Raw genomic sequence first — 22362 nt, 5'->3', positions numbered from 1 at the left:
TCAGGGGCTTCTACTGGCTGCTGCCGCATGAAGAGGTTGTCTTTCATACAGGGCAGAAAGTCAGATTAGGTCCATGTAACTGTTCAAAATTCATTAGAATGACCTTAGTTAAGCTTTGCTTCCATGCACACTACAGTATATGATAATATAGCCTGGAGCAACAGCTGTAGTGGCGGTGGCACTTTCTGAAATATTTCCACTACTTGAAAGCCATTGGATTTGTTAAAATTTCTAAAAGGATTACAGCAGGATGAACTGGGTTTTTTCCTTTTACTTCCTCCAAGCCAGTATAATAATATTACACAGGGCTTTTCATCTTCAAAGATCTTTACAAATCTTAGCAATTCACAGTAACTGAAGAGTTATAAAAATACAATAAAACTAATTTTTCTTATTATTTGCAAGAATTAACTTTAAATAGCACTAACTTCTTTAACTGAGCTGGCTCTGTGAATGTAACATTAAACTCATTACAAAGGGAACTTGAACAGTCACATCTTCCATACAATCATTAGTCATAATAATAATAAAAATAAAATATTTTCTGGCTCCCTGGTACTCCAATAGAAGATGGTAGCACTTTTCTCCTTCCAGTGTAGACAGCTAATTCATTATTGCCCCTTTTGTTTCTGTGTAGTTGTTCTAAGAACATACAAAGTGTTCCCACAATTGTCAAGTTCCCCATGTAAAAACAGGTAATTTCTCTATTTAACCCTGAAGGTCTATGATTGCCAAATGGGGGCAAAATGCTGAAGACACCCACCAACTGACAGGATTGACTCTTCTGGGCTTTACTTCACATCAAATAAAAAAAAATTACACAATACAAGGTGCTTCTCAGTGCAAGGAAGGGTATTTACATCCAGACCTTGATGAAGCAGTTCTGTGCACCTGAAGACTCACAGACACCTCTGCCCATTTCTTCCCAACAGCACGTGGTAAGCTCAAAGGCTACTAGCTTGCTCCTGGAGACCTTCCTGATGCAAAACGCCTATTGAAGTCAGAGCACTTTCTGCTCCTGGCACTATTACAAGTGTCCCAGTTTGAACAGTCTAATAATACTTAGCAGTAATTTCTTTGAATCCAGAGATGGGGTCAGGCTTTTTGGTGGCCCTGAAACATTTCCTAACTGAAGCCTAATTCTGCAGCCCTTCCTCACACTGAGTAGCTCTTAGCTGTCCCGGTAATGCCAAGGTGACAGTTTCCACAGAATTGTCACTGCAGAGGTAGAGAAAGAAAATGTAAAAATTAAATTTACACATAAAAATAACTGGACAGGGATGAAACACCTCAGTCTTAAAGTTCACTCACTCATTCTTCTGTCTTAGCTTGCTCCAAAGTAAACAGGCCTTTCACATCATCAAACTGTCCTTTGCACAAAGGTCCAACAAGGTCCCCTGAACTTTTCCTATATGCTAGAATTCCTGCTTTACAGAGAAGGAAACTCAGATAACTCCTCCTCCAAAGCAAGTGGAGTTAGAGCAAGGAGAGAGGCACATCTCCCGGCTTCTGGACCAAGACTGGTCTTGTAGCTTAGTGTAGCCAGCGGAGAGGTGCTGAATAAATAGCAGACTACATACCTAAAACAACAGAAAAGAGGAAAGTGGTACATCATAAGCATGTCTGCAAAGGAAAAAAAAACTCTTTTTTTTTTTTCTTCACAACATCCTTGAAGTATGGGCTCTTTCCTGCCAACTGATTCCAATACCGAACATTAAATCTTGGGTTCTGGCCTCCCGGTAATAAGTAATTTGCAACAGCCTGGTCACAGTGAGGTCAGAAAACCATGTAAATTGCTTGGATGGGAAAGACTCTTTCACGGGAGGAAGGTGTAGGTGCTAGAGAGGCTCCCTGTCACAATTTTGCATTCCCCAGACATAGTGGTGATACAGAAAGAGACAAGAGTGCAATGCTGACCCTTTGGCCGCCCTCTGCAGCAAAGATGGGTGCCAGGCCTCTGGTAAATATTAAGGTCGGTTTCTGTGCTTTATAGCAAAAACCTCTACTAGCTATTAGTCAAAGAATTTTTCTAAATGCGGTCCAAAGGTTGAAAAATATTTTAATGAGTTTTACTAAACGTCCAGTTGCACGTGTTTGATTTTCACTGTTGCATACACAGAGAAGAGATGAGATGATATACCTTCCAGTACTTGACAAGTTTTCCTTCTAGGGGATTTACCATGGTGTTTGCATTTAATTTCATTACAAATGAAGCCTCGTGATATAGGGAAACAGAAGCTAACAGAATGTGCTCTGGGAGCTCTTACTTCTTCAGTTAGTTATAGTCATCCACAAGCAGAGCCAAGCTTATGGGTTTATATGGGGTAGCTTGCTAGAGAGAAAGGTCTAATTCACTAAGAAGTAGCATTCAGTCATGCTTTTCACTTCTGGTCTACCCAAGAGGACAAGGACTCCCTTCCCATGGGCCATCTCTCTTCTCCCATGTCACACTGCATGCCTCCACCATTCACTCTGCAGACCCCCAGGGAAAATGGCTGGGTCAACATAACGGGAAATACATCACAAAGGAGCTGCTACTGCTGTGATGCACGCAATCCACCACCAAGTTAGTTATGCAGCCTCCTTCCACGTGTCAAACATTTCACATCCAGTGTTATTACAAAATGAGCTCTCAGCTTTGCCAACTCCATTGTTCAGCTGCATCTCAAATCCTGCTCGTTTGATGCTGGAACTACAGCAATCCTACCAAATGAGATTAAAATATTTTTACCTGTCTAGATATACGTCCAGAATATTTGACTGTAGATCTCACTAAACCCACAGCAAACCACAGAAGATTTCATTCAGTATTATACATCACATTACTATCCAAACACAAATCTCAGAATTAAACGTAGTTGTAGTGTAATAAACGCCACCACATCTCCAATCTAGGGATATTTTTCAACCAATCTTTGTGCTAAAATCAACATGGCTGGTCTGTGTTATTCAATTAATATCTAGGCTCAAAGATCACCCTTTCCTTTTCTTTAATTTGAAAAAAGAAAAGCCTTTTTTTTCTGGATTAGCACAAATATAAAATGGAAAGGCTGTGGAACATAAAGGCCATGGGTTGCATTTTGCACAGGATAGGTTCTGGTTGAATGAAATCTGGGACGTGTGCCAAATTAATAGAAAAAATCCTGTTCTTCCTCTCCAATAGCCACAATGTTCATTATTAAGAAAAGCATATGAACCACAGGATTTGATTTTAATAACACCAATGTCTTCATTAATCTGTACTTTGCATTTAGCCTCATTATTGAGCAAATGCTGAGTTAATGCAGCACCTATTATTGCTGGATTTTCCATGAAAAACCTCCTTTCCCTCTTCTTTTTTTATTCATTTAAGGACTATCAGGTGCGTGTGTCATGTTTTTAAACAGGCCATCCACTGTCAATGGGTGTTTTCTTACCTCAGATCTATGCAGCTACTCCAGTAACACATGGTCTACAATGCAGATAGTAACAAATAATAAAAAAAAAAAAAAAAGAGAACAAAACCCTGATAAAACCACTCCTAACTCAAAACCATATTTGTTTGGGTGTTGGTTTAAATGCTGTTGTGTGAAGAAGCCTCTTACTATCACCTGCAACTGAGCTGATCTTTCCTGGATGCTCCTTGCAGCCTCCTTCTAAATCAAGACTGCTGATGGCCAACACCGCTTTGTATCTGCCGAACAAATAGCGGCCTTTTGTCCAGCACAAGTTCCTAAACAAACTTAATCTCTCTAACACTGTGACAGATGACATTTAGATGTCCTTGTTACCCTTAAAATGAGTTTTATTGACAATCAGAGAACAAAAAGAAGGCCCAGATAAAGCCCAATGTTTTATAGGCCTGCTAACAACATCTTAGTTCTTAGTGCAGAGGGTGTAGAGAAAGCCCGGAGTTGCCCCCATTTTCCCCTGCTTTGCTATATCACCATGACAACAGATATAGAAATCACTTAGTGACTCCTAGAAAGAAAACACAGTGACACAGTACCCCTTGTATGGCGAATCAAACTAAAGCCTTCATTCAAATGGCTATTCAGCTTGGGCATTCATGTAGAGGATGGGGTGGATTTTACACAGGTAACAACAACAGAAAGGCCAGCAAGCACTCCAGCCACAGCATATGGTAAAGTCTCTGTTTAATTAATGCATCCTCAATAGAATTTATCCATCTTAAATTTGTTTTCTTTTACTTGAAACATCATTAATGTAAAGGGCAACATTAATCAACATCTTGCAACTTAAAAGGGCATTAAAAAGTGATCTTTCCCCCTCCATGCAACAGAATCTTTTCAAGTACTTTTTGCTGGCTGTGGCTGATTCCAGGCAGTAAGAGTCCTTAATCATAAGGCAAATCTAGAGAGGCCTCTACCGGCCAGCCTCCCCATCTGCAATTATTCTGGTTTTAAGTGACTTGGAAAAGCAAGCAGCGGAGTAACTACAAGCTTTTATCTTAAAGTTGCACACAGAATGGATTACTGATAAATAAATGGCACAAAACATAGGATAATTGTGCTTTTTGAAGCTATCATATATAGTAAAACTTTGCTTTTTTATTAAAAAAAAATAAGAATACTAGAAAGATTTATCTTGGCTCTGATGTATTTGCCTCTCTGACATTTTGAGACATTTTAAAATTTTAGGCTTAAAAATTAACGGGTAATCATTTTTCTTTGTGCACAGGGCTCCCCTTAAAGACGGGGCTTAAATCCATTTAAATTTGAAATTCTTGCATGCATGTGGCATTTTCTATATATATTTCTCACAACTAAAGTAAAACATACATCAAAGCTCAGAGAAATTAAATCAGGAGCACAAGAAAAAAGTTATTGAATGACAGAGGAACCCTGCTTCTCTGGGCTTTTCATAGTGACAACACAAATAACTTCAGAATTTCCCATTTAGGTAAAATTTAACAATGTAAGGCAACGGTCAGTGTGCTCTGTGCTAATATCAGCAGTTCTGGCTGGAAAAAAAAGAGTTTCTGCTGTATTCTTTAAACAAAAATATGAAGTGTGCATTGAAGATACTTAAAACTAAATTTACTTTGTTTATTACCTGTTTTTCTAGTTATCAACCACAAACCATGGGAATAAGAAATATCTACAAGGCAGAAAATGTGACTCACTAGATCTTAACTTACTGCTGTGTAGACAGGGAACTTCTTAACACCAAAACTCATGGAAAATGGGCAACCTGACAGATCTGATGAAAAAAATCCCCAAAGTGAAGGCTGAAAGAAGAGTAGAAATAAAGTGCAAAAAGTTGATGGCAAATACAATTACCATTGAAACAACTTACCTTGGGCTGTAGTAGCCTAACTTATTGAGATTTTTTTTTTTTTCTGTGTAGAATACGCATCACGTTAATTCCTAATCTTAAAATTAATACTTTGTTTGTTTCTTTGGTTTTAGAGTCTGCAGTCTCTAGTGAATACACCAGAAGTCACACAGATTGTTTACATTATAATTATAGTTACAAAACTTTTATCCTTGGGTGATCTATAAATATACTTCCCTTCCCCCCACACCCCCCCAATAGAAAAGGACATAGCAAATATCAGCTATCTTGAGTATTATTTGGAAAAGTCTTGACATTGACACAATAAATCTCACATCACAAAAATTCACCTGTGCTTCACCTCAAAGAGTATTAAAATGAAAAAAAGAGTTATACCATGACAATTTATCTCTCAGTATAATTTACAAGCACTGAGGCAATTTGAAAAAAAAGACCTATTTTAACAAGCCTGGATTAGCTTTTACTTCTTAACATACCCAGCACTAGGTCTTCTGAAAATTTATTTTCCCATACCTCTGTATACGCTACCAGCTAATTTTACCTGTGATTACCTTTCCCCAGAAGGATTGGGGGCAGGGAAGGAGGTGTAATACAGGTCAATTCCTACCTCATGGTCAGTGTAGCCTTTAAAAAATAAACAGCAGATCTGGAGCTCACCCTGCTAGTCCCAACAGTGACACCTCCTGGGGCAAGCAGGCTCCAGACAGCTGCAAGATTTTCTCTGCTTTGAAGTACAGTGAGAGCTCCACTCTGCAAAGCTGCACCAGTTCCAGTCTGAGAGTTTCTTTGAAGAAACTTTTCAGGACTGAAGCACTGCAGGGAGGAAAATGAACAATCCTGTTTAATTACATCAGTGTTGTAAGGAAAGCACAGGAACTGGCAGCCATGTGGACAGACAATATGACACACTAATATTATCCTTCAGATATTTCATTAGAAAAAGGGAATTCAGTTTTGGAAGCAGTGTTTCAGAAATAGGTTAGGGGTACGTCCAACGACTGTGCCTACACTGCATGGCTAACACTATACACTGTGGCTCTCCTGCTTTTAGTGGTTTATTCTGTTTTCTTGTTTTGGTTTGGTGGGGTTTGTTTGCTTGTTCTGTGTTAGTACAACCTCATCTATGAAGAAAAGCTGGAAACAAAAATTACTATTTCCACTGGACTCACACTATTTCATATCACATTTTTAAAAACTATGATCTAAATAGAACATAATCTAAAGGTTCAGTTCAGCGAACCCTAGGCAGCGGGCATATGTCTTCAAATAGCAGGAACCCAGTAAGGACTGGTCATTAGAATTAGATTTTGCAACAAGCCACAATGTCCTAAAAGGAAACTGATAAAAATGTATTGGAGGAAAAACATATTCTACTTATACCTAGATTTAGAACAACCTTTACTGCTTATTTGTCAGTGTTTGACTTAAAACAGAAAAAAAAAATTACGTTGCAAATTATAAACAAGAACACCTTTTTGCAAGAGGAGACTTTTCTTCCTTTAGATTCTTACAGAACGGTGAATAAAAATACTATCAATCAGTTCACAATGGCCAAGAAATCCACAGTGGTCTTTGATGTCAAAAATAAATTTTAAGAATCATACATTTTTAGGAATACAGACTATCAACATTTCCTATAGGAATCTCTGGCATGTAGTAATTTCCTGACAGAGATAGAATTACACAGTTTTGGTGACATCAAAGTGTAAAAGAGTTCACACAAATTGGTTGAAAGGGTTTTTGTTATTTACAGTGAATTCATTATTTCTATTTAAAAACCAAAGCAAACAGCACATGAACAGCCAATTAATAAACATTTTCAGTATATGAATTTCCATGAAATAATTCTATGGACAAAAGTAATCTCAAAATGATACACAATTCCTGTCGAAGGTAACAAGTGATCTCACAGCTTTCTGGTAACTATCACACTAGAAAGCACATAGAGCACTATGGAAAAAAAACAACAAACCAGTAAAGATCTGTTTTTGCAGATGAAACTACGATTAATTTTCTACATTTTCATTGTAATCATTTGACAAATATGCAATTTACTGATTCTAACGAAAAATCCAGAATTAATAAACTGGAAGATAGAAAGCCACGAAGGAGAAGTTAATCACTACTCAAGAAAAGTATTATTTTTTTCAATTCAGCTGCAACTGAAGTAGAACACACTGGACAAAAAAGTGAAACAGTACAAAAACATGTATAATATTATTTCCTGATTTATTAAAAAGCCCAAGGGTTTTACTTATAAAACTCTATAAATACAATTCTTCTGATTTTCTTCAAGAAGAGAAAGATGTAAAACAAATATTGTACATTGGCTACATGGCAAAAGACATATCTAAGAGATATGGACCAATGTTTAAAAACATTTTAGGATATTTGTATCCACATGTTCAAGACAGAATATGCAGAATGACTTATGAACAGCTTATTTTGCATACTTTCAAAAAATATTTAGACTGAGTTACAGGTAAACTGAGGGAAAAAACATGCCGTTTCTGTCTGAAGTACAGAATTTGTGTCTTTTTACTCTTATAGTCCTACTTGAGATATTGGATTTACTTTCTCATAGTGTGGTGCTTTTAATACATCATAAGTAGGGTACAATTAAAGAGTTTGTGAAAGACCACATAATACAGTAGCAGTGATAAAAATACAGTCGAAAAAAAGGGGAGGTGGGGGTGGGAACAAGCTAGGGCTAACACCTGGGCTTGTACCTAGCTGTGTGTTTGTGACCAATATCACAGCTTAGGGAGGCCAAAAATTGCAAAATGGATGAAGTTTTCCCAAGTACCTGAAGTAGTAATTCACCTAATGTCTACGACAGCCAGGAAACATATTCCCTTTCTGCCTTAGATGAGCCCATTTACCCATTTCACAGGGAATTTGTGTAGTGTAAAGCGCCTGAAAGCCCATGGGCTGACAGGGAAATGGCATCCAGCAGCACAGGGCAGCCCATCAAGAGCAAAGCCACAAAACAGAGCCAGAGGCAGCTCCGAGGCTGCCAACACAACTGCCTACAAAAGCTGCCAACAAGCCAGAAACTGCTTGTGGGAAAATATCACTTACCCTTAGCATCTGGGTCCAGTGATTACTGTCCAAAGAAACACAGACTGTTAAGATAATGGCAGGATAAACAGCACTTCATTTCTCCTATTTCTTCCCCTGTACTCCCACAGATTTTTGATACACCTCTCCCTTAAACCTTGTGTACAATTTTAAAAAAAAAATTGTCCTCTTTTTAATCTTTGTGTTACTCATGAAGTAAAATGAGTCCTTCTGCTTCATCTCTAAAAATAGCTTTTGCACACATCCCCTGGCACTCGATGTATGAGACATAGTGGGGCTATTTGTTACCATTATTGACATGTTTGTGGTGAACTGCAAGCATGTTTACAGTAGAAATGAAGTCCCTGCTCTCTTGGAGGTAATCCTGGGGTGTCTAAAACACTCACGGGAGTCCTTGACATGGATTTTCTAAACTGAATTCCTGTTCCCATATAAATAAATTATCTTAGGACCAAATATTTATGTTTTCCTTCTATTTCAGGAAGGGAGCAGATGCAAAAGTTTCTGACAGTTCTAGCAACAATGCCACGTGCAAGCTCTTTGCTAGTGGGGATAACGAAGAACAGAATTAAGAAAAAAGGAAAAGAAGGGCTTTGCGCTTACCACTTGCGCTGTAATAGAACGAGAAATGAGGCTTTTTGCAACAATAAATAGAGCAAAGTGAGAATTGGCTCTCCAAGGGGATGGGTGTCAAAAATGCTAGGGAACCTAAAGGCCAGAGATGCCTTATGGCTAGTGAATTTGCCCTAACTTCCACAAATTATACCAAAAGATGGGCCAGAATTTTTTACAGTCATAAGCTTTTTGTTAGGATTGATAGATTTTCAGTATCTATTCACTGAGGAGGGGGAGGGAGAAGTTTCAATTGAAAATATACAGCATTATCATCTTACCAGCATAGGCTGCTTATTTTTCCTGCAGAAATTAATTAAAAGAGTAAACTTTAGCCAGAATTACAGTTTTTGCATTTGCACCATACTGAAACAGCCCCAGACAGTTGTTCATTAAAACTGTCCAGTTATGTGTAACAGATACGGGATTTTGCAACATTCTGTGAATTGTGCTATAGAAAATACAATCTCCTGGTATTTTACAGGGGAAAAAACCCCACCACGTTGTTTTTTGGTGAACTGCATACAAAATGATGGAAGAGTATCAGCTGTCATTCTCTCTCTGTTTTGAAACTGGGTGAATGTCTGTCTCTGCACATAAATACATGTTTATAAGCAGAAGGCCTATACTAAATCTTTCATTAAAAATATCCTTTCTATAATAGTAAGAAATCAGGAGCTTGGAGTAAAATAAACAAAATTTATAGGAATATCTGTGGGCTGGAGATAGATTTAAGCATATAACCAGCAAGAAAATATCCAAGGAAGGCTAGCCAATAACGTAAGAGGAAACTGTAAACTGGAGTTCCCATAAAATAAACAGAGCAATATGGATTCAATGCCACAACCTGTTTTTTGGTTTTTGCAATTCTCACAGACAGAAAGTTGTTTGATTCCAGCAATGGACTCTCTTGACTGATGGATTATTTGATCTAAGGTTGCTGAGAGATTATTATTTACATTCCTGTGTAAACTAATGAATCCCCAAACCCATTGAAATTTGTAGTATTATTTATACCTTCATCAAACAAATAGGAAATATTATTGCTAAACAGTTCTGGCTCCTCCTTATTCATTGGACTAGGACCATATGGAAAACCAAATGCATGTCCAGTGTGAGGTCAAATTCTTAGAGGAAAATACTGTACATTTAATTAGCATTTGCCAGCCTTGTACTTGGAAACAAGAAAAGAAGTATATGTAAAAATGCCTTGCTTTCAGCAAATAAAAGTACAGGAAATGAACTGACGTATGCGTGATGTGCTACATGATCCTCACTTTTAAAGCTGTGGAAAGAGGAGTACAGAAAACCACATTTGGTAGCTTAGACTACGATGAAAAGGAGAAATACCTTGGACAACATCACATGCGTGCCAAGAAATGCTGGGCTAACTGTTTTAATACTTGTATAAGGACGTATTAAAAGGTTATAGGTGAAGTCAGACTTTATATGTAGGATTTCTATGTATCGTCTTGCAATATCATAGAGGTGTTTTAAAAATAATTTATAAAAAGCAAAATAGGTTATTTGTTCCTTTCCATCAGATGTCGATAAGCAGAACATTTTGTTTGTCTTGTCTGTCCATAATCAGTTTGCTTATTGTTTTTTCTAGTTACCTTAGTGTCTTGAATAATTAGTGGCACACAGATCTTGCACAGATTGTATTTTAATTACTACAAAACCTTATGCACAATCTGCATAATAATATTAATTGCTTCCACTCCAATGAAACACATGTACATTTTCTAGAACATGGAAATATTTTAAATTTTTAATATGGAATTGTTTGCGAAGGCACACAGTTTGAGCAGTTAGGCCCAATGTTCCAAATAAAACATCACCTACATTTCAGGCATTGTAGCTTACTTATTTTAAAAGAATGCCAATGCCACTTCATCCTTCACAATCTTATAGTTCCTACACAACCAAGAGAAAAATGTTAAAATTGCCACTAGCAAAAATATCGTCACAATTACTAATACATTTAAAAAAAACCAACACAAAACAAACACAAAAAAAGAGATGATAATTCTTTTTCCTAAGATACATGGTGTTTTTTTCGTATGGAAAGATACCGATGCTTTTGTACAGGCAAGCATTTCTTTTCTCTTAAGATGTCAGCTGAAACTACAGAGAACTAGTTATCTGCACAGACATACTCCATGTTCATCCTGTATTCTTTCGAATAACTGTCCAAATTTTATTAGGATTTTCTCATAATGATGTTATATGATGTCCTCGTTGTGATACCTGCATATATAGAGACCTTAATATTGATTTACTGTGTCTTTTGCCCATCCTTGAGCAGTGTAGATAGCAATTACAGCTGTTGGTGGTATCTATTTTGTCTCTTCATAATTGTCATTTCTGGTTCTACTTAAGATTAAAATATGAAAATTGCATCATGTGCACATGAACAGAGCATCAGCTAAGTTATCAGCAGTATCATGGCAGTGTCATCATTTTAACCACCATCCTCTCCATCTTGTTTATGAAAACTGCATACTGTAACATAAACTTTTAAAAGGAATGTGTCATCACATGAGCTGCCCTGACAAGAAACCCTCATTCAAATCACTAATATCTTCCACCCAAAAATCATCAGGGACAAAAAAAACCCCAACCTGTACAGCTGTGCCAGATGATTCTGAATAGTTTTACTTGGGTTGCTGTCTGAGATTGAACAGTTCAATGCTGATTCCTTAGCTAGATCTATAATTACTTACAAGGTTTTATTCAGCTGAAGTTGCAAAGGTGCAGTGGTAAATCCACTATCTTGATTGCATAAAGGATTTTTAAAAAGCATTAAAAGTAAATACTAGGATAAACAGTAAATGACTGTCCATGCTCCCTGGTAATCAAAATAAAACATATTCCAACTGTATGCTTGCAGGTGAAGTAAGTAATTTATGCAAAGAAACAGCACAAAATATTTTCAAACTGCCCAAGTTCCTGGTGTTAGAGCAGTAATTTTCTTGAGCACTAGTAAAAGAAATCCCTGTGCAGGGTTGACTTGGTGTTGGTTTCTTTATAATCTGTTCATGTACTACACAAAGCTGAGATAATAGAGAGCAAACATTACATGCAATATCATCACAACCATCAATGTTATCCACCAGTCCTCTCAGAGTATTCTATCAACTGTCAATAAACGGAACCTTCTATTAAAAATGAATTTGAACAAAGAAAAACAGTATGAGAAGGTGTTCATTTCTTCTTTTTTTATGTTTGTTTTTTTTTCTTTTTGTTTGTTTGTTTTTGTTTTATGCCTTTTTATTTTAAGCACACTCTGGCCAGTAATTTAAAAGATCTTTTGCACACATTTGGATACAGATGAGAACAATTAAAACCCCTCTAATAATTAATGTATATGCAATCTATAGCATGCATTCTCTTCTTATTAGAGGCTGTGGGTTTTTTTGTTGCAATCTAGCTAATAAAGGCTTTCTTTTCCACAAGAGAATTTTGACAGGGTTGACTCCAGACGGCTTTCCAGCTGAGGTCTGGGGCCTTGCTGAACCTTCAAAATTTTCCCATTTGAGCTGCATCAAAGTGAAGGAAATTCAAGGATCACTAACGTCTCAGATGGTAGCACTTGCCCTAACAACCAAGGTTCAGGAATTCTTTGGAGCAGGCTGAGGTCATTTTTCTCCCCTTTTCTCCTAATGCTTTTCTCTATTAATCAGAGCTCACAGCTCAGATTGGTCTTCAACTTCCTCCCAATCCTTGCTAAGCCTGTCATTTCTAGCTATTATTTACTTTAATGGACTTTGGCTGATCCCTTATGAAGCTTTGGATCTGAGAATAATAAGGCTGGAGAGTAACGGGCACAGACATGGGTGTGGGTTTGCCTGCAGATTAACCGTGGCAGATGGGCTTTATTGCGGTTTCCTGTGTGCCGAGTGTTGATTGAGAGGGTATAATGAGAGAGGTGGTGTCTGCACAATGGCTGCAGCCACTTCATTGCACCTCGCGTCTAAACAACCCCATTTTTCTAAATCTTTGGGTTGTGAAATTTTAGGAAGTCAGAGCACAAGAACAAGTACAAAAACAACTGTAAATAACCATGAATGTTAATCCAACCCTAATTGGTCCCTTCTTTCATTATGGGTACATTTTGCTGAGCTTCTCTTCCCCCCCTCCCCTCTTTCTTTTAATAAATGAATGATATGGACAGCTATGCATACATTTGACTTTTATAACAGTTTAACAAAAATATTATTTCATATCAACTTATATGATTATTAATATTAATGTCCCATTAGTTTTTGCATTATTAACATCAGGAGCAAAAGCTTACCTTGCAATCATCCTGTTACGCTTTAGGCTTTTGTCATCTTGGGAAAATTTGTTTGAATTAAATTATCTATTGTCTAGAGAATATAAAAAATAACAGCAGGAAAATTGCTTAGTATCTGGCAAAATGTGTCAGAAATACGCTTTTCTAAGTCTAAATGCCATTAACTTTCAACAGCGATCAGATAATAAATTATTTTCAGCTATAGGTACTATCAAAAGATCTTTTACAAATTCCCCATTTTAAAGATTTTACTTAATTCCTCCCTTTCACTGATGGATTAAATCACAACTATTGATTCTTTTCTTCCTTTGGGGCTTTACCCATCTGTCCTAACGCTTTCATCCCAGCACCCCTTGGACTGAGAGAAGTGTTCTACAAATGAACCAGTGAAAACCTGGAGAAGATTCCAGGTCAAGTTTGTGTACAAGAGTTTAAATTTTTAGTGACAGTCTTCTCTTACTGCAGACGAAAGTTTCCACACAGAGCCGCACAAGCTAGCCCCACCAATTATCCTCCTCCTTTGAAAACCATTATCAAGTTTTTCAAAACTTCTTTCATTTCACTGTTGTCACTCGATGAAAAGGAAACTAACCACCATGTCAAGACAACTCGGCTGCCTGGCAACCAAGGGCCACATTTTAATTCTGACTTGCTTCTGGTCTTGACTAATGGAAAGTGACTATGTTAAGCCAGTCAGAAGAGTTGTTTGTCACTTCTGAAATGCAAACAAAACTATATTGTTTCGAAAGTCCTGGGCATGATTGATGTAAAGATTTACAGTAACATCATTCATTTGCCCCTGTGTTTTAGTGGGATTGATGTCATATCTTTTCATGCTTTATTAAATGCTTTTGGAGAACTCAAATACATGATGCTTTTTGTCCTAAAGAATCTAAAGAGATTTCTCTTATGCAAGAAAACTGGACTCCAACTTGTGAGCTTTGTTGATTCAACTCAACATGTGTCTGTAATTTAATAAGAAACATCAGCCAAGCAATGTGAATATATATCAAACTGACCAAAAGAGGAGGAAAAAAAAAAGGAAAAGACAGGGGGGAAAAAAAAAAATCAACAGTTTGGGGGAGGGGAAGGAAAGATGCACTGTTAACTTGTTGGAAATAAAGCTTCTTTGGACAAACTTTCCCACAGCTGAGTTAATGTTTTTCACTTCTAATACCAAAAAGAAAGTTCATATTCTGCTCCTCACCTCTTTAACTGTAAATATATGCACTCAGAAATACAAAACATGTGTCCGTTGCACTAAATTGTAACTGAAAACATCTAAAATAGTATCAAAATCAATTATTCTGACTAACTATGTCAGATTCAAATAGGTTTAAACAGTTTATTTCCAAAGTAATCTAAATAATCCCCTCTAAAAACAACGACATCGTGAATTATTTTTGTAAAGGCCAGATTGACTCTTCAATTAAGTCAACAACCAGGAGAGGGTGAATGAATCTACAGATAGTTTTCTCCTCTGGAGAACAGGGAGACACAGAGTCACACACTCTCCCCATATAGACACAATTTTTTGTCATTATACATGTAAAATAATGTGGGGGTGTATATATACTGATGCATTACAGTTCAGACAAGTGGTCGGTGCAGTGGGTGGGAAATCAGCTGACAGGCTGTACCCAGAGGGTGGTGGGAAACAGCTCCTTTTTCAAGCTGGCAACATGTCACAGGTGGGATCGATGTTGGGCCCAGTGCTGTTTAATAGCTTCATAAGTGATCTGGATGATGGGATCAAGCGTACCCTGATGAAGTTTGCCAATGATACCAAACCGAGCAGGGAAGTGGACACCTAAGAAGTGAGAGTCACCCTGCAGGAAGACCTGGATAGACTGGAAGAGTGAGCTAACAAGAACCTTATGAAGAACAACAAAGACAAGTGTAAGGTCTTGTACCTGGGAGCGCAGCACAGGCTGGGATCTATCTGGCTGGGGAGCAGCTCTGTGGAAAGAGGCCTGTGAGTCCCGATGGGCAACACAATATGAGTGAACAGTGTGCTACTGAGGCAAAGAAAGACAACGGGATGCTGGATTGCATCAACAAAAGCATCACGACCAGAGATAAAGAAATAATTATCACACTGTACTCAGCGATTGTCAGGACACACCTGGAATACTGTGTTCAGTTTTGGTCCCTGCTAGGCAAAAAAAGATGTGGACAAGCTGGAGAAGGTCAGGGAAGGGCTACACAGATGATCAAAGGACTGGGAAGCCTGTCATATGAGGAAAGGCTGATAGAATGGAGTTTATTGAACCTTAAGAAGGCTTAGAGGATACTTTATAACCATGTTTCAGTATTTAAAGGGTGCCTACAAAGAAGATGGAGACTCCCTTTTTACAAGGAGTCACATGGAAAACCTGTGCAGTAATGGATACAAGTTACTCCTGGGGGGGGTGGGAACAATAGGAAAAATTTTCACAATAAGAATCACAGAATCATAGAATGGTTTCGGTTAGAAAGAACCTTACAGATCATCCAGTTCCAAACCCCTAAAGGCAGGAACACCTTCCACTGGATCAGATTGTTCAAAGCCTCATCCAACCTGGCCTCAAACATCTCCAGGGAGGGGACATCCACGACTTCTCTGGGCAACCTGTGCCAGTGCCTTACCACCCTCACAGGAAAAGATTTCTTCCTAATATTTAACATAAATCTCCCTTCTTTCAGCTTAAAACCATTATCCCTCATCCTATCCCTGCATTCAAAACAGGCCATACCTGTTCATAAGCAGATCCCAGTCATTAATTTTTAAAAAATAAATAATTAATGATTAAGCACAGTAATAACAGACACTGTACATACAGTTGCCATCAGGGATTCTTAAGGATAGTCCACAAGGCATCCACCACGTCCATTCTCTGGATAGACACTCAAATTTTTTGATGGGTGGAAGGCACGTGTGTACAAAAGAGAAGTAATTCACCCCACTTTGAGTCCTGGTCCTTCCTGGTCCTTGGTGGATTGTGATCCTATTACAAGCCTTCTAAAAATCAAGTTGTCCCATACTCAGCTGATGCAATACAAAACCCTTTCCTACCATCCTGAGATGTGGGACATGACCCACCAAATGGTTCAAAACATGAGATATCAGCTCAGGACCAGCACTGTGCCCTACAATGTAAGAGGATAATAGATATTGATTGCAGGTGGCTGCAAGGAGCTATGATGTAGATGTAGTCCCCAGAGCATGACAGCATTGATATTGCTGGCATAAGCAGTTGTCAGAACCATATAAGTAGGCTTTTGGTCAAGCACCATGCTGCAAGAGGTCAGAACAATCAGCAGAGATAGCCCAGTGCTTGTAGTTTCTCCTCCAATACAGTCAGGCTCAGCAGGTGAGGGTGCAGAGCCCATTTTACTTGCACTGAATATGATGGTTTGTTGATGTAAGGCTGTTGATGCCTCCCTTCCACAGTCAAAAATCACCAGGCTCTGAGATCCTCCAGGAAAGGGTAAATCCCATCCTGGAGGCCATGAAGCCACAGCATTTCCTCATCTGCACCCAGACCTCAGCCGGGACCAGTACTGAACTGTGAAAGATTCCTGAATTACTGCACCAGATCCATGCAAAGAAGTCTTGGTGCTTTGCTAAGTACATTAATTCCATTTTGTAATGATAGTATGGAAAGAGGGTAAGTTAGATGTATAGATTTGGAGCTCTGCCAGACAGATGACACAGAGAAGTAAGGATGTGTGCCTGTCCACCTTCCAGAAAACCTTCCAGAAAATATTAAGATCTCTGCCAAGTCCTGCTACTTCAGGACCTCTCAATGCACGATTAAGTTGAAGTATTAGTGCCCTCAAGGAAAGAGAAGAAGGAGGAGGAGGAGAAAGGGAAGCAGCTGCCCAATCTTTCTACTGAGTGGAAGTTAGGACTGGCTCAACCACAATAACTCCATTGACTCCAGAAAATAAACACGAATTCATTTAGATTATCTAACCTGTCTATGTCTAGATATTAGGTCAGTGGATTACCTCAGTCTACCATCAGTCTCAGCAAGCCCTGAGTCTCCAAGAAGAAACAAATTAAGAACATGCACATTCCACATAACAGTCCTCATCATAGCCAAAAAGCAAAAGTTGGGTGTAAAACTGCCTCTCTATAGCCAAATTACACATGAAGTATGTTGTAAATCAGCTTCACCCCAGGGAAGGAAAGCTGTAAACTACCTATCATTTTACACAGATATGTATAACCATCATGGTGGAGAAGCCTGAAAAGGTCAAGAGATTTTTCCATACTACCTACATCACTGGAGTAGGTTAAGAAGCCATGTAATCTAAGGTCCTCAGATAGTATCTCTGTCTGCTATTTTTTTCCTTATGGAAATATATGTGTAGCTTTCTAACTGCCTTCAGCTTCTGCTGAATTAAACACATTCCAAGCATCTCTAGAGCAGCACTTAGGCAGTTGCACTCTTCCCTTGAACTCTCCTGGGTAATCCTTCTGGGAGAAAGAATACATAACGAAGCCCTTAGCTGACAATTTGGGAGGCCTGCCACTGGTTATTGCCATCAGTTATTTTTCATCTGCTTCAAAGATAACACAAGGGCTGAAAGCTTGTAGCTACTTCTTCTGAGAAAATGGAGTCCAAACAGCTACTCTTAATCCTGAGGTTTAGCCAAGAATTTCCAGTAACCTACCTTAGACCAACTTAAAATTAAAAAAACTGGAAAAAGTCTTTTTTTGCAGTATTTGAAGGCCCATATTCCTTCCCAGAAATAAATATGCAAATTAAACTGCAGTGCAACTGACTGAAACTTTGTACAATTGTTCCAGGTTCATAAACATTTCATGAACTCAGATTAAATTTCAATTACAATAGAAGTACTTCCATGAGAGGCAGAATGGAAGACGCCTTTCTACCCTGATTTTGTGCTCATAGATTACTTGGGACCTCAGGAGGTGCACAGATCCAATGGAAAGTTCTGCACCAGGTGGGACATTCTCTGTCCTACAAGGACTCCTGATATCCAAGAAGCCTTTCCCAAAGTGGGAACAGTAGCTCATCTTCCCTTGCTACCAATTTCCACAACACTTACAGGAACTGGCCAGCAACTCACTACCTACAGGGCACAGCCCGACACTGATGTAAAATACATGCAGAGATGTGTGCTTATATAAGATGTATGTACAAACAAAACAAAAATTAGACTCTCTTGAGTCTAGATACAACTAACAATAGGGAGAGGCCAAGGCTACAAAAGCAAGGATTAATAAAAGACTTGATGGTGAACCGTTAGTCCCTGTCTCTTTGTCACAGAAGAGACTTTTTCCTCCAGCTCCTGGCTAAACTGCCCTCTATATATAGCACTTGCCTTGCTTTCTGATTTAACCTAAACTGTTTCATCTTTCAACTTGTATACTTTTGCCTTCTCTCTTCCAGGCCTGCCTTTCAGCTGCTTCTGAGCTCACCTTCTCCCTGCACTGCAGGCACATCGCCTGTTCTGATGCCCCCGCTAATTCTCACCAGTGACACATTCAAGCCCATGCCATCCCTCCTGAGAGGGTAGGCAGACACCCCCCACAACCCCTCCCAGCCTCTAATTTCAATTCCCTAGGCTCTTCTCGAGCCCTTCACCTCACTTCTGGCAGAGTTGGGCTCTTCAGCTGTGCTCACACTGCCCCCTGTCCAGGACAGGTCTCTCGCACTTCTTTTCTAATCCTTATCTCTGGGAAGTGGATCGTGACTTCCACTTAAAATCCTTAGCTCAGAGAAGGGGGTGCACCAGTGCCTCACATTGTACTTTTCTGTCATCTTTTCATTGTACGTTCCTTTCAGCAGTGAATACAGCTTATTTGTGTTGCGCACAGTGCCATGCAAATTAAGGGCACTATTTTAATGCATGATAAATAATTACTACAATTAACAGAAAAACAAAATGCCTCCTGGCAATTTGTCAGGTCTAGACACCTCTTTCCCTGCCAGATAATTTCATATGTATGACATGTACATATAAGAACCCTCTTGCCTCTGTGTAGGGACATGCATCTCCCATTAGCAGTAATGGGAATTATGTGTGTTCACTGAGGGGAGACTGTAGTCTACCCTGGCTGGTGAGCTATGTTAGTTGTGCTTTATTGGATCATATGGAGCATGCCAAATAAAAAAAAAATAAAAAATACCTTTCCATCTTCATTGTTCAAAGAGAAATATATAGAAAGCCCCTGTACACAATCATGCTTTTAATTAAGTACTCTTTGCAGGTGCTATTTCTCTCCAATTTCCTATAGCTATTTCTGAAAGAGGAATAATAAAAATAATCTGCAAAATAAAGTGATTAGGGATAAAAATTAGCTAGAGTTACTAGACTGATGAAAAAATTTTAAAAAATGAGCAATTTTAATAAACTATATTTTGAAACTATAAAGATCCTTGTACGGGTAGATGCTGCACTGCAAAATACTAAACTTCATTTCACTATCAATTTTCTGATTCATCTGAAGAAGTTCATTATCTGTTAAATTGAAGGCAAGCCTCCCACAGAGGAATGCTATCTAAAGATGGATGTGTTTGTGTGTGAAAGGATAGCCTTCCTTAGCTGTTTATCAAAAAAGGCATTAATGGACTGGTTACTATACTTCACTACTTTGTAAATATAAAGTACAATACACACATGCAATCATATGACAGTGGTTCATTCTTGTCATCTGGTTGTGACACATTAATCCAAATTTAGTCCAAACATCCAAAGTTATGCTGCTAGGAATGTTGCCATCTGGTTTTAATGAATATCTGGGGTCCATTTTTCAGTTAAGCTTTTCTTATTGTGTTTGTGTGTTGCTTTTTCCAAGCTATCTGCATAATTGCTTAAAGATTTTACTGCAAAATTAATATCCTCACAGTGAATGAGGGAGAAGGGCAAAAACCAGGATGACAAAGGCTGAAATGAGGTGAAAGGCAAATTCAATTTTTCCTTGCACCATAGAAACCTCGTCAGGACTAGCTTTATCTGGTAATCCACATTTAAACTTTAACCTGTAGGGGGGCTCTTTGTGTTAGTTAATGTAAGCATAAAAAGAGTCTGAACCACTAATCAGATTAATCATATTTTGTGAGACTCAAAAGCTTCATTAAAAGAACCTCGTTTCCAAGCTACACCTTTCAGAAAGGGAAAAAAAGTTGGCTATGAAAAGGAAAGAGTAACACCGAAATTCAAAAAGACACAGACTGTGTGTCTCCTGGATTTAAACCAAACAGAGTTAAGAACTGGAACAACATACACCTTCATAAAATACACCTTGACAATGCCAAATAATTAGGACATTTTACTATTGAAATTATGCTTTCCCAAAATTTACAAAGCTTTAACTTACGCACTAGAGAGAACTATTTCTTAGAAAAATACAATAAATGTCTTTTCTTTCCTCATATTTATGGAAGTCTCCCTCTCCACTGAAGCAATCGTATTTCCTAAGTACTTCAGGTGACCCCTCAGAGACAAGAAAATGTGAACTTTAGAAAAATAAGAACTGGAATCTGTCATCTGTAGTCAGGTTATTTACATTCATACAAGAAACACCCCAGTTCCCTGAAGAGCTTGGAAGAGCATGCTGCTCTCCAAAGCTGGCGCAGTGTTGTCCTCTCAAAAACCAACAGAATAACTCTATTTTCAATAAACAAATGGCTTGCCACAAATGAAGCTTCAGTGAGCCTTTTTTTCATGTGGAACAAAACACAGTTTAGGATCAGAATCCCAGCCTCAAGGTTTTCGTTGTTAAGTTCAACAGGAACCATTTGCACTTAGGACAGTGTGAAACTCGTTCAGATCTCAGCCTACCTTGTACTGTTCTGGAGTTAGCGAGTCTCTGAAATCAGGAGATGCTTTGAGGAAACAATGACGCAAGTGAATAACAAAGCTCAAAGCCTTATATTTGGAAGATTATTCAGTACTGAGCAAATGAAACACTTTAAAGCTGTTATATTCACCCTAAAATTTCTTGTATTTAAGAGGCAGGGAGAGAAATCAAAACAAGACACCTCTGGGATGATCACTTGACATACAGACTCACCCATTTTCCAGCCACGGGACTGGGGAAGTGGAGTTAATCCTACCTTTGTTTTCCAAGTAGCATCCTCATGCTGCACTGCAGCCAAACTGCTTGCTCATATTCCACCATTACATTTCCATTTTTCTTTCTCCATAACTTGTTGAGACCTCTTCTTGTTCCTGCAAGCTGCATGATCCCCTGCATGACCTGTATTCAATAGGCTAGTTCACTCCTGGACCATTCAGGTAATCTAAAACACGTTTTTACGCACACACAGAATTCTCCACTCTATGCAATGTTATACACAAATTATTAATTTTATAAATGCCTACTTACAAGTTTTGTCCATAGTCGTACTGAGACTGTACTCCTTGGCATAGCCTTTTATACCCTGCTTGTACCCTGGGGTAAGGTGAGAGCAGGTGAGGAATCTTCTGTAGTAAATGATTTGTCACCATGGAATCACTGTCACACTGCAAAGCTCAGAAGGGAAGGACAGGGCTTGGGTGGGCTAATTCCCTTTCCCACCTTCACTCTTCTGTAGAGCTGACGTTGCCCAGTTGCTGCTTGTGCTACAGAGGCTTTAAAAAACCCACAATGGCCACGTTTTCTACACTTAGACCTTACACTTTGCAGAAACTTTTACCACAGGCTGCATTTCTGAGTGTGTGCCATTGTGTGCCATCCTGTGCCCCGAGGTCTTCACTGTTTCTTCATCAAAACAAGCAGCTGTCAAAATGTGCCTCAGCTCCATCCAGCACACATTCCCCACCTTTTCCTTCCAAGCAAAAGGAGGGGGAAAAGGCTGCTGAATGCCAAGGTCTTGCTCCAGTGAGGAGCCAAAGGACAAAGTGGCCAAGGACAGGCTCCCAGGTTCCTGGTGTAGATGTAGACTATGATACCATTGAATTCCTTGGAAAATAGCAGACAGATCTAAGTTATTTACTAGCTGACTTCAGCACATGTTTGCACCAGTGAGAATCTGGAGCAACTGCACTGGCTTCTGCACAATCCTTCTAAGTCGAAGCCAATGCAATTTAAAGCAGAATCTGGCCTTTTA

At 38.7% G+C, this 22362-nt stretch overlaps 1 long non-coding RNA gene across 1 annotated transcript; it reads right to left on the bottom strand.

Moving 5' to 3' along the window:
- Window positions 1–5973: 5973 nt before the first annotated feature.
- LOC138724918 (uncharacterized) lies at window positions 5974–21454 on the bottom strand. The gene is made up of 3 exons (XR_011338129.1): window positions 21324–21454; window positions 13292–13364; window positions 5974–6111 (listed from the first exon to the last, which is right to left on the bottom strand). It is a non-coding gene; the product is annotated as an uncharacterized lncRNA (long non-coding RNA).
- Window positions 21455–22362: the final 908 nt, after the last annotated feature.

This window comes from Phaenicophaeus curvirostris, chromosome 10 (genome assembly GCF_032191515.1).
Source record: "Phaenicophaeus curvirostris isolate KB17595 chromosome 10, BPBGC_Pcur_1.0, whole genome shotgun sequence".
Classification (NCBI taxonomy): domain Eukaryota; kingdom Metazoa; phylum Chordata; class Aves; order Cuculiformes; family Cuculidae; genus Phaenicophaeus; species Phaenicophaeus curvirostris.
Note: the sequence above shows the minus strand (reverse complement) of the source record. Positions and strands in the feature narration are given on the sequence as shown.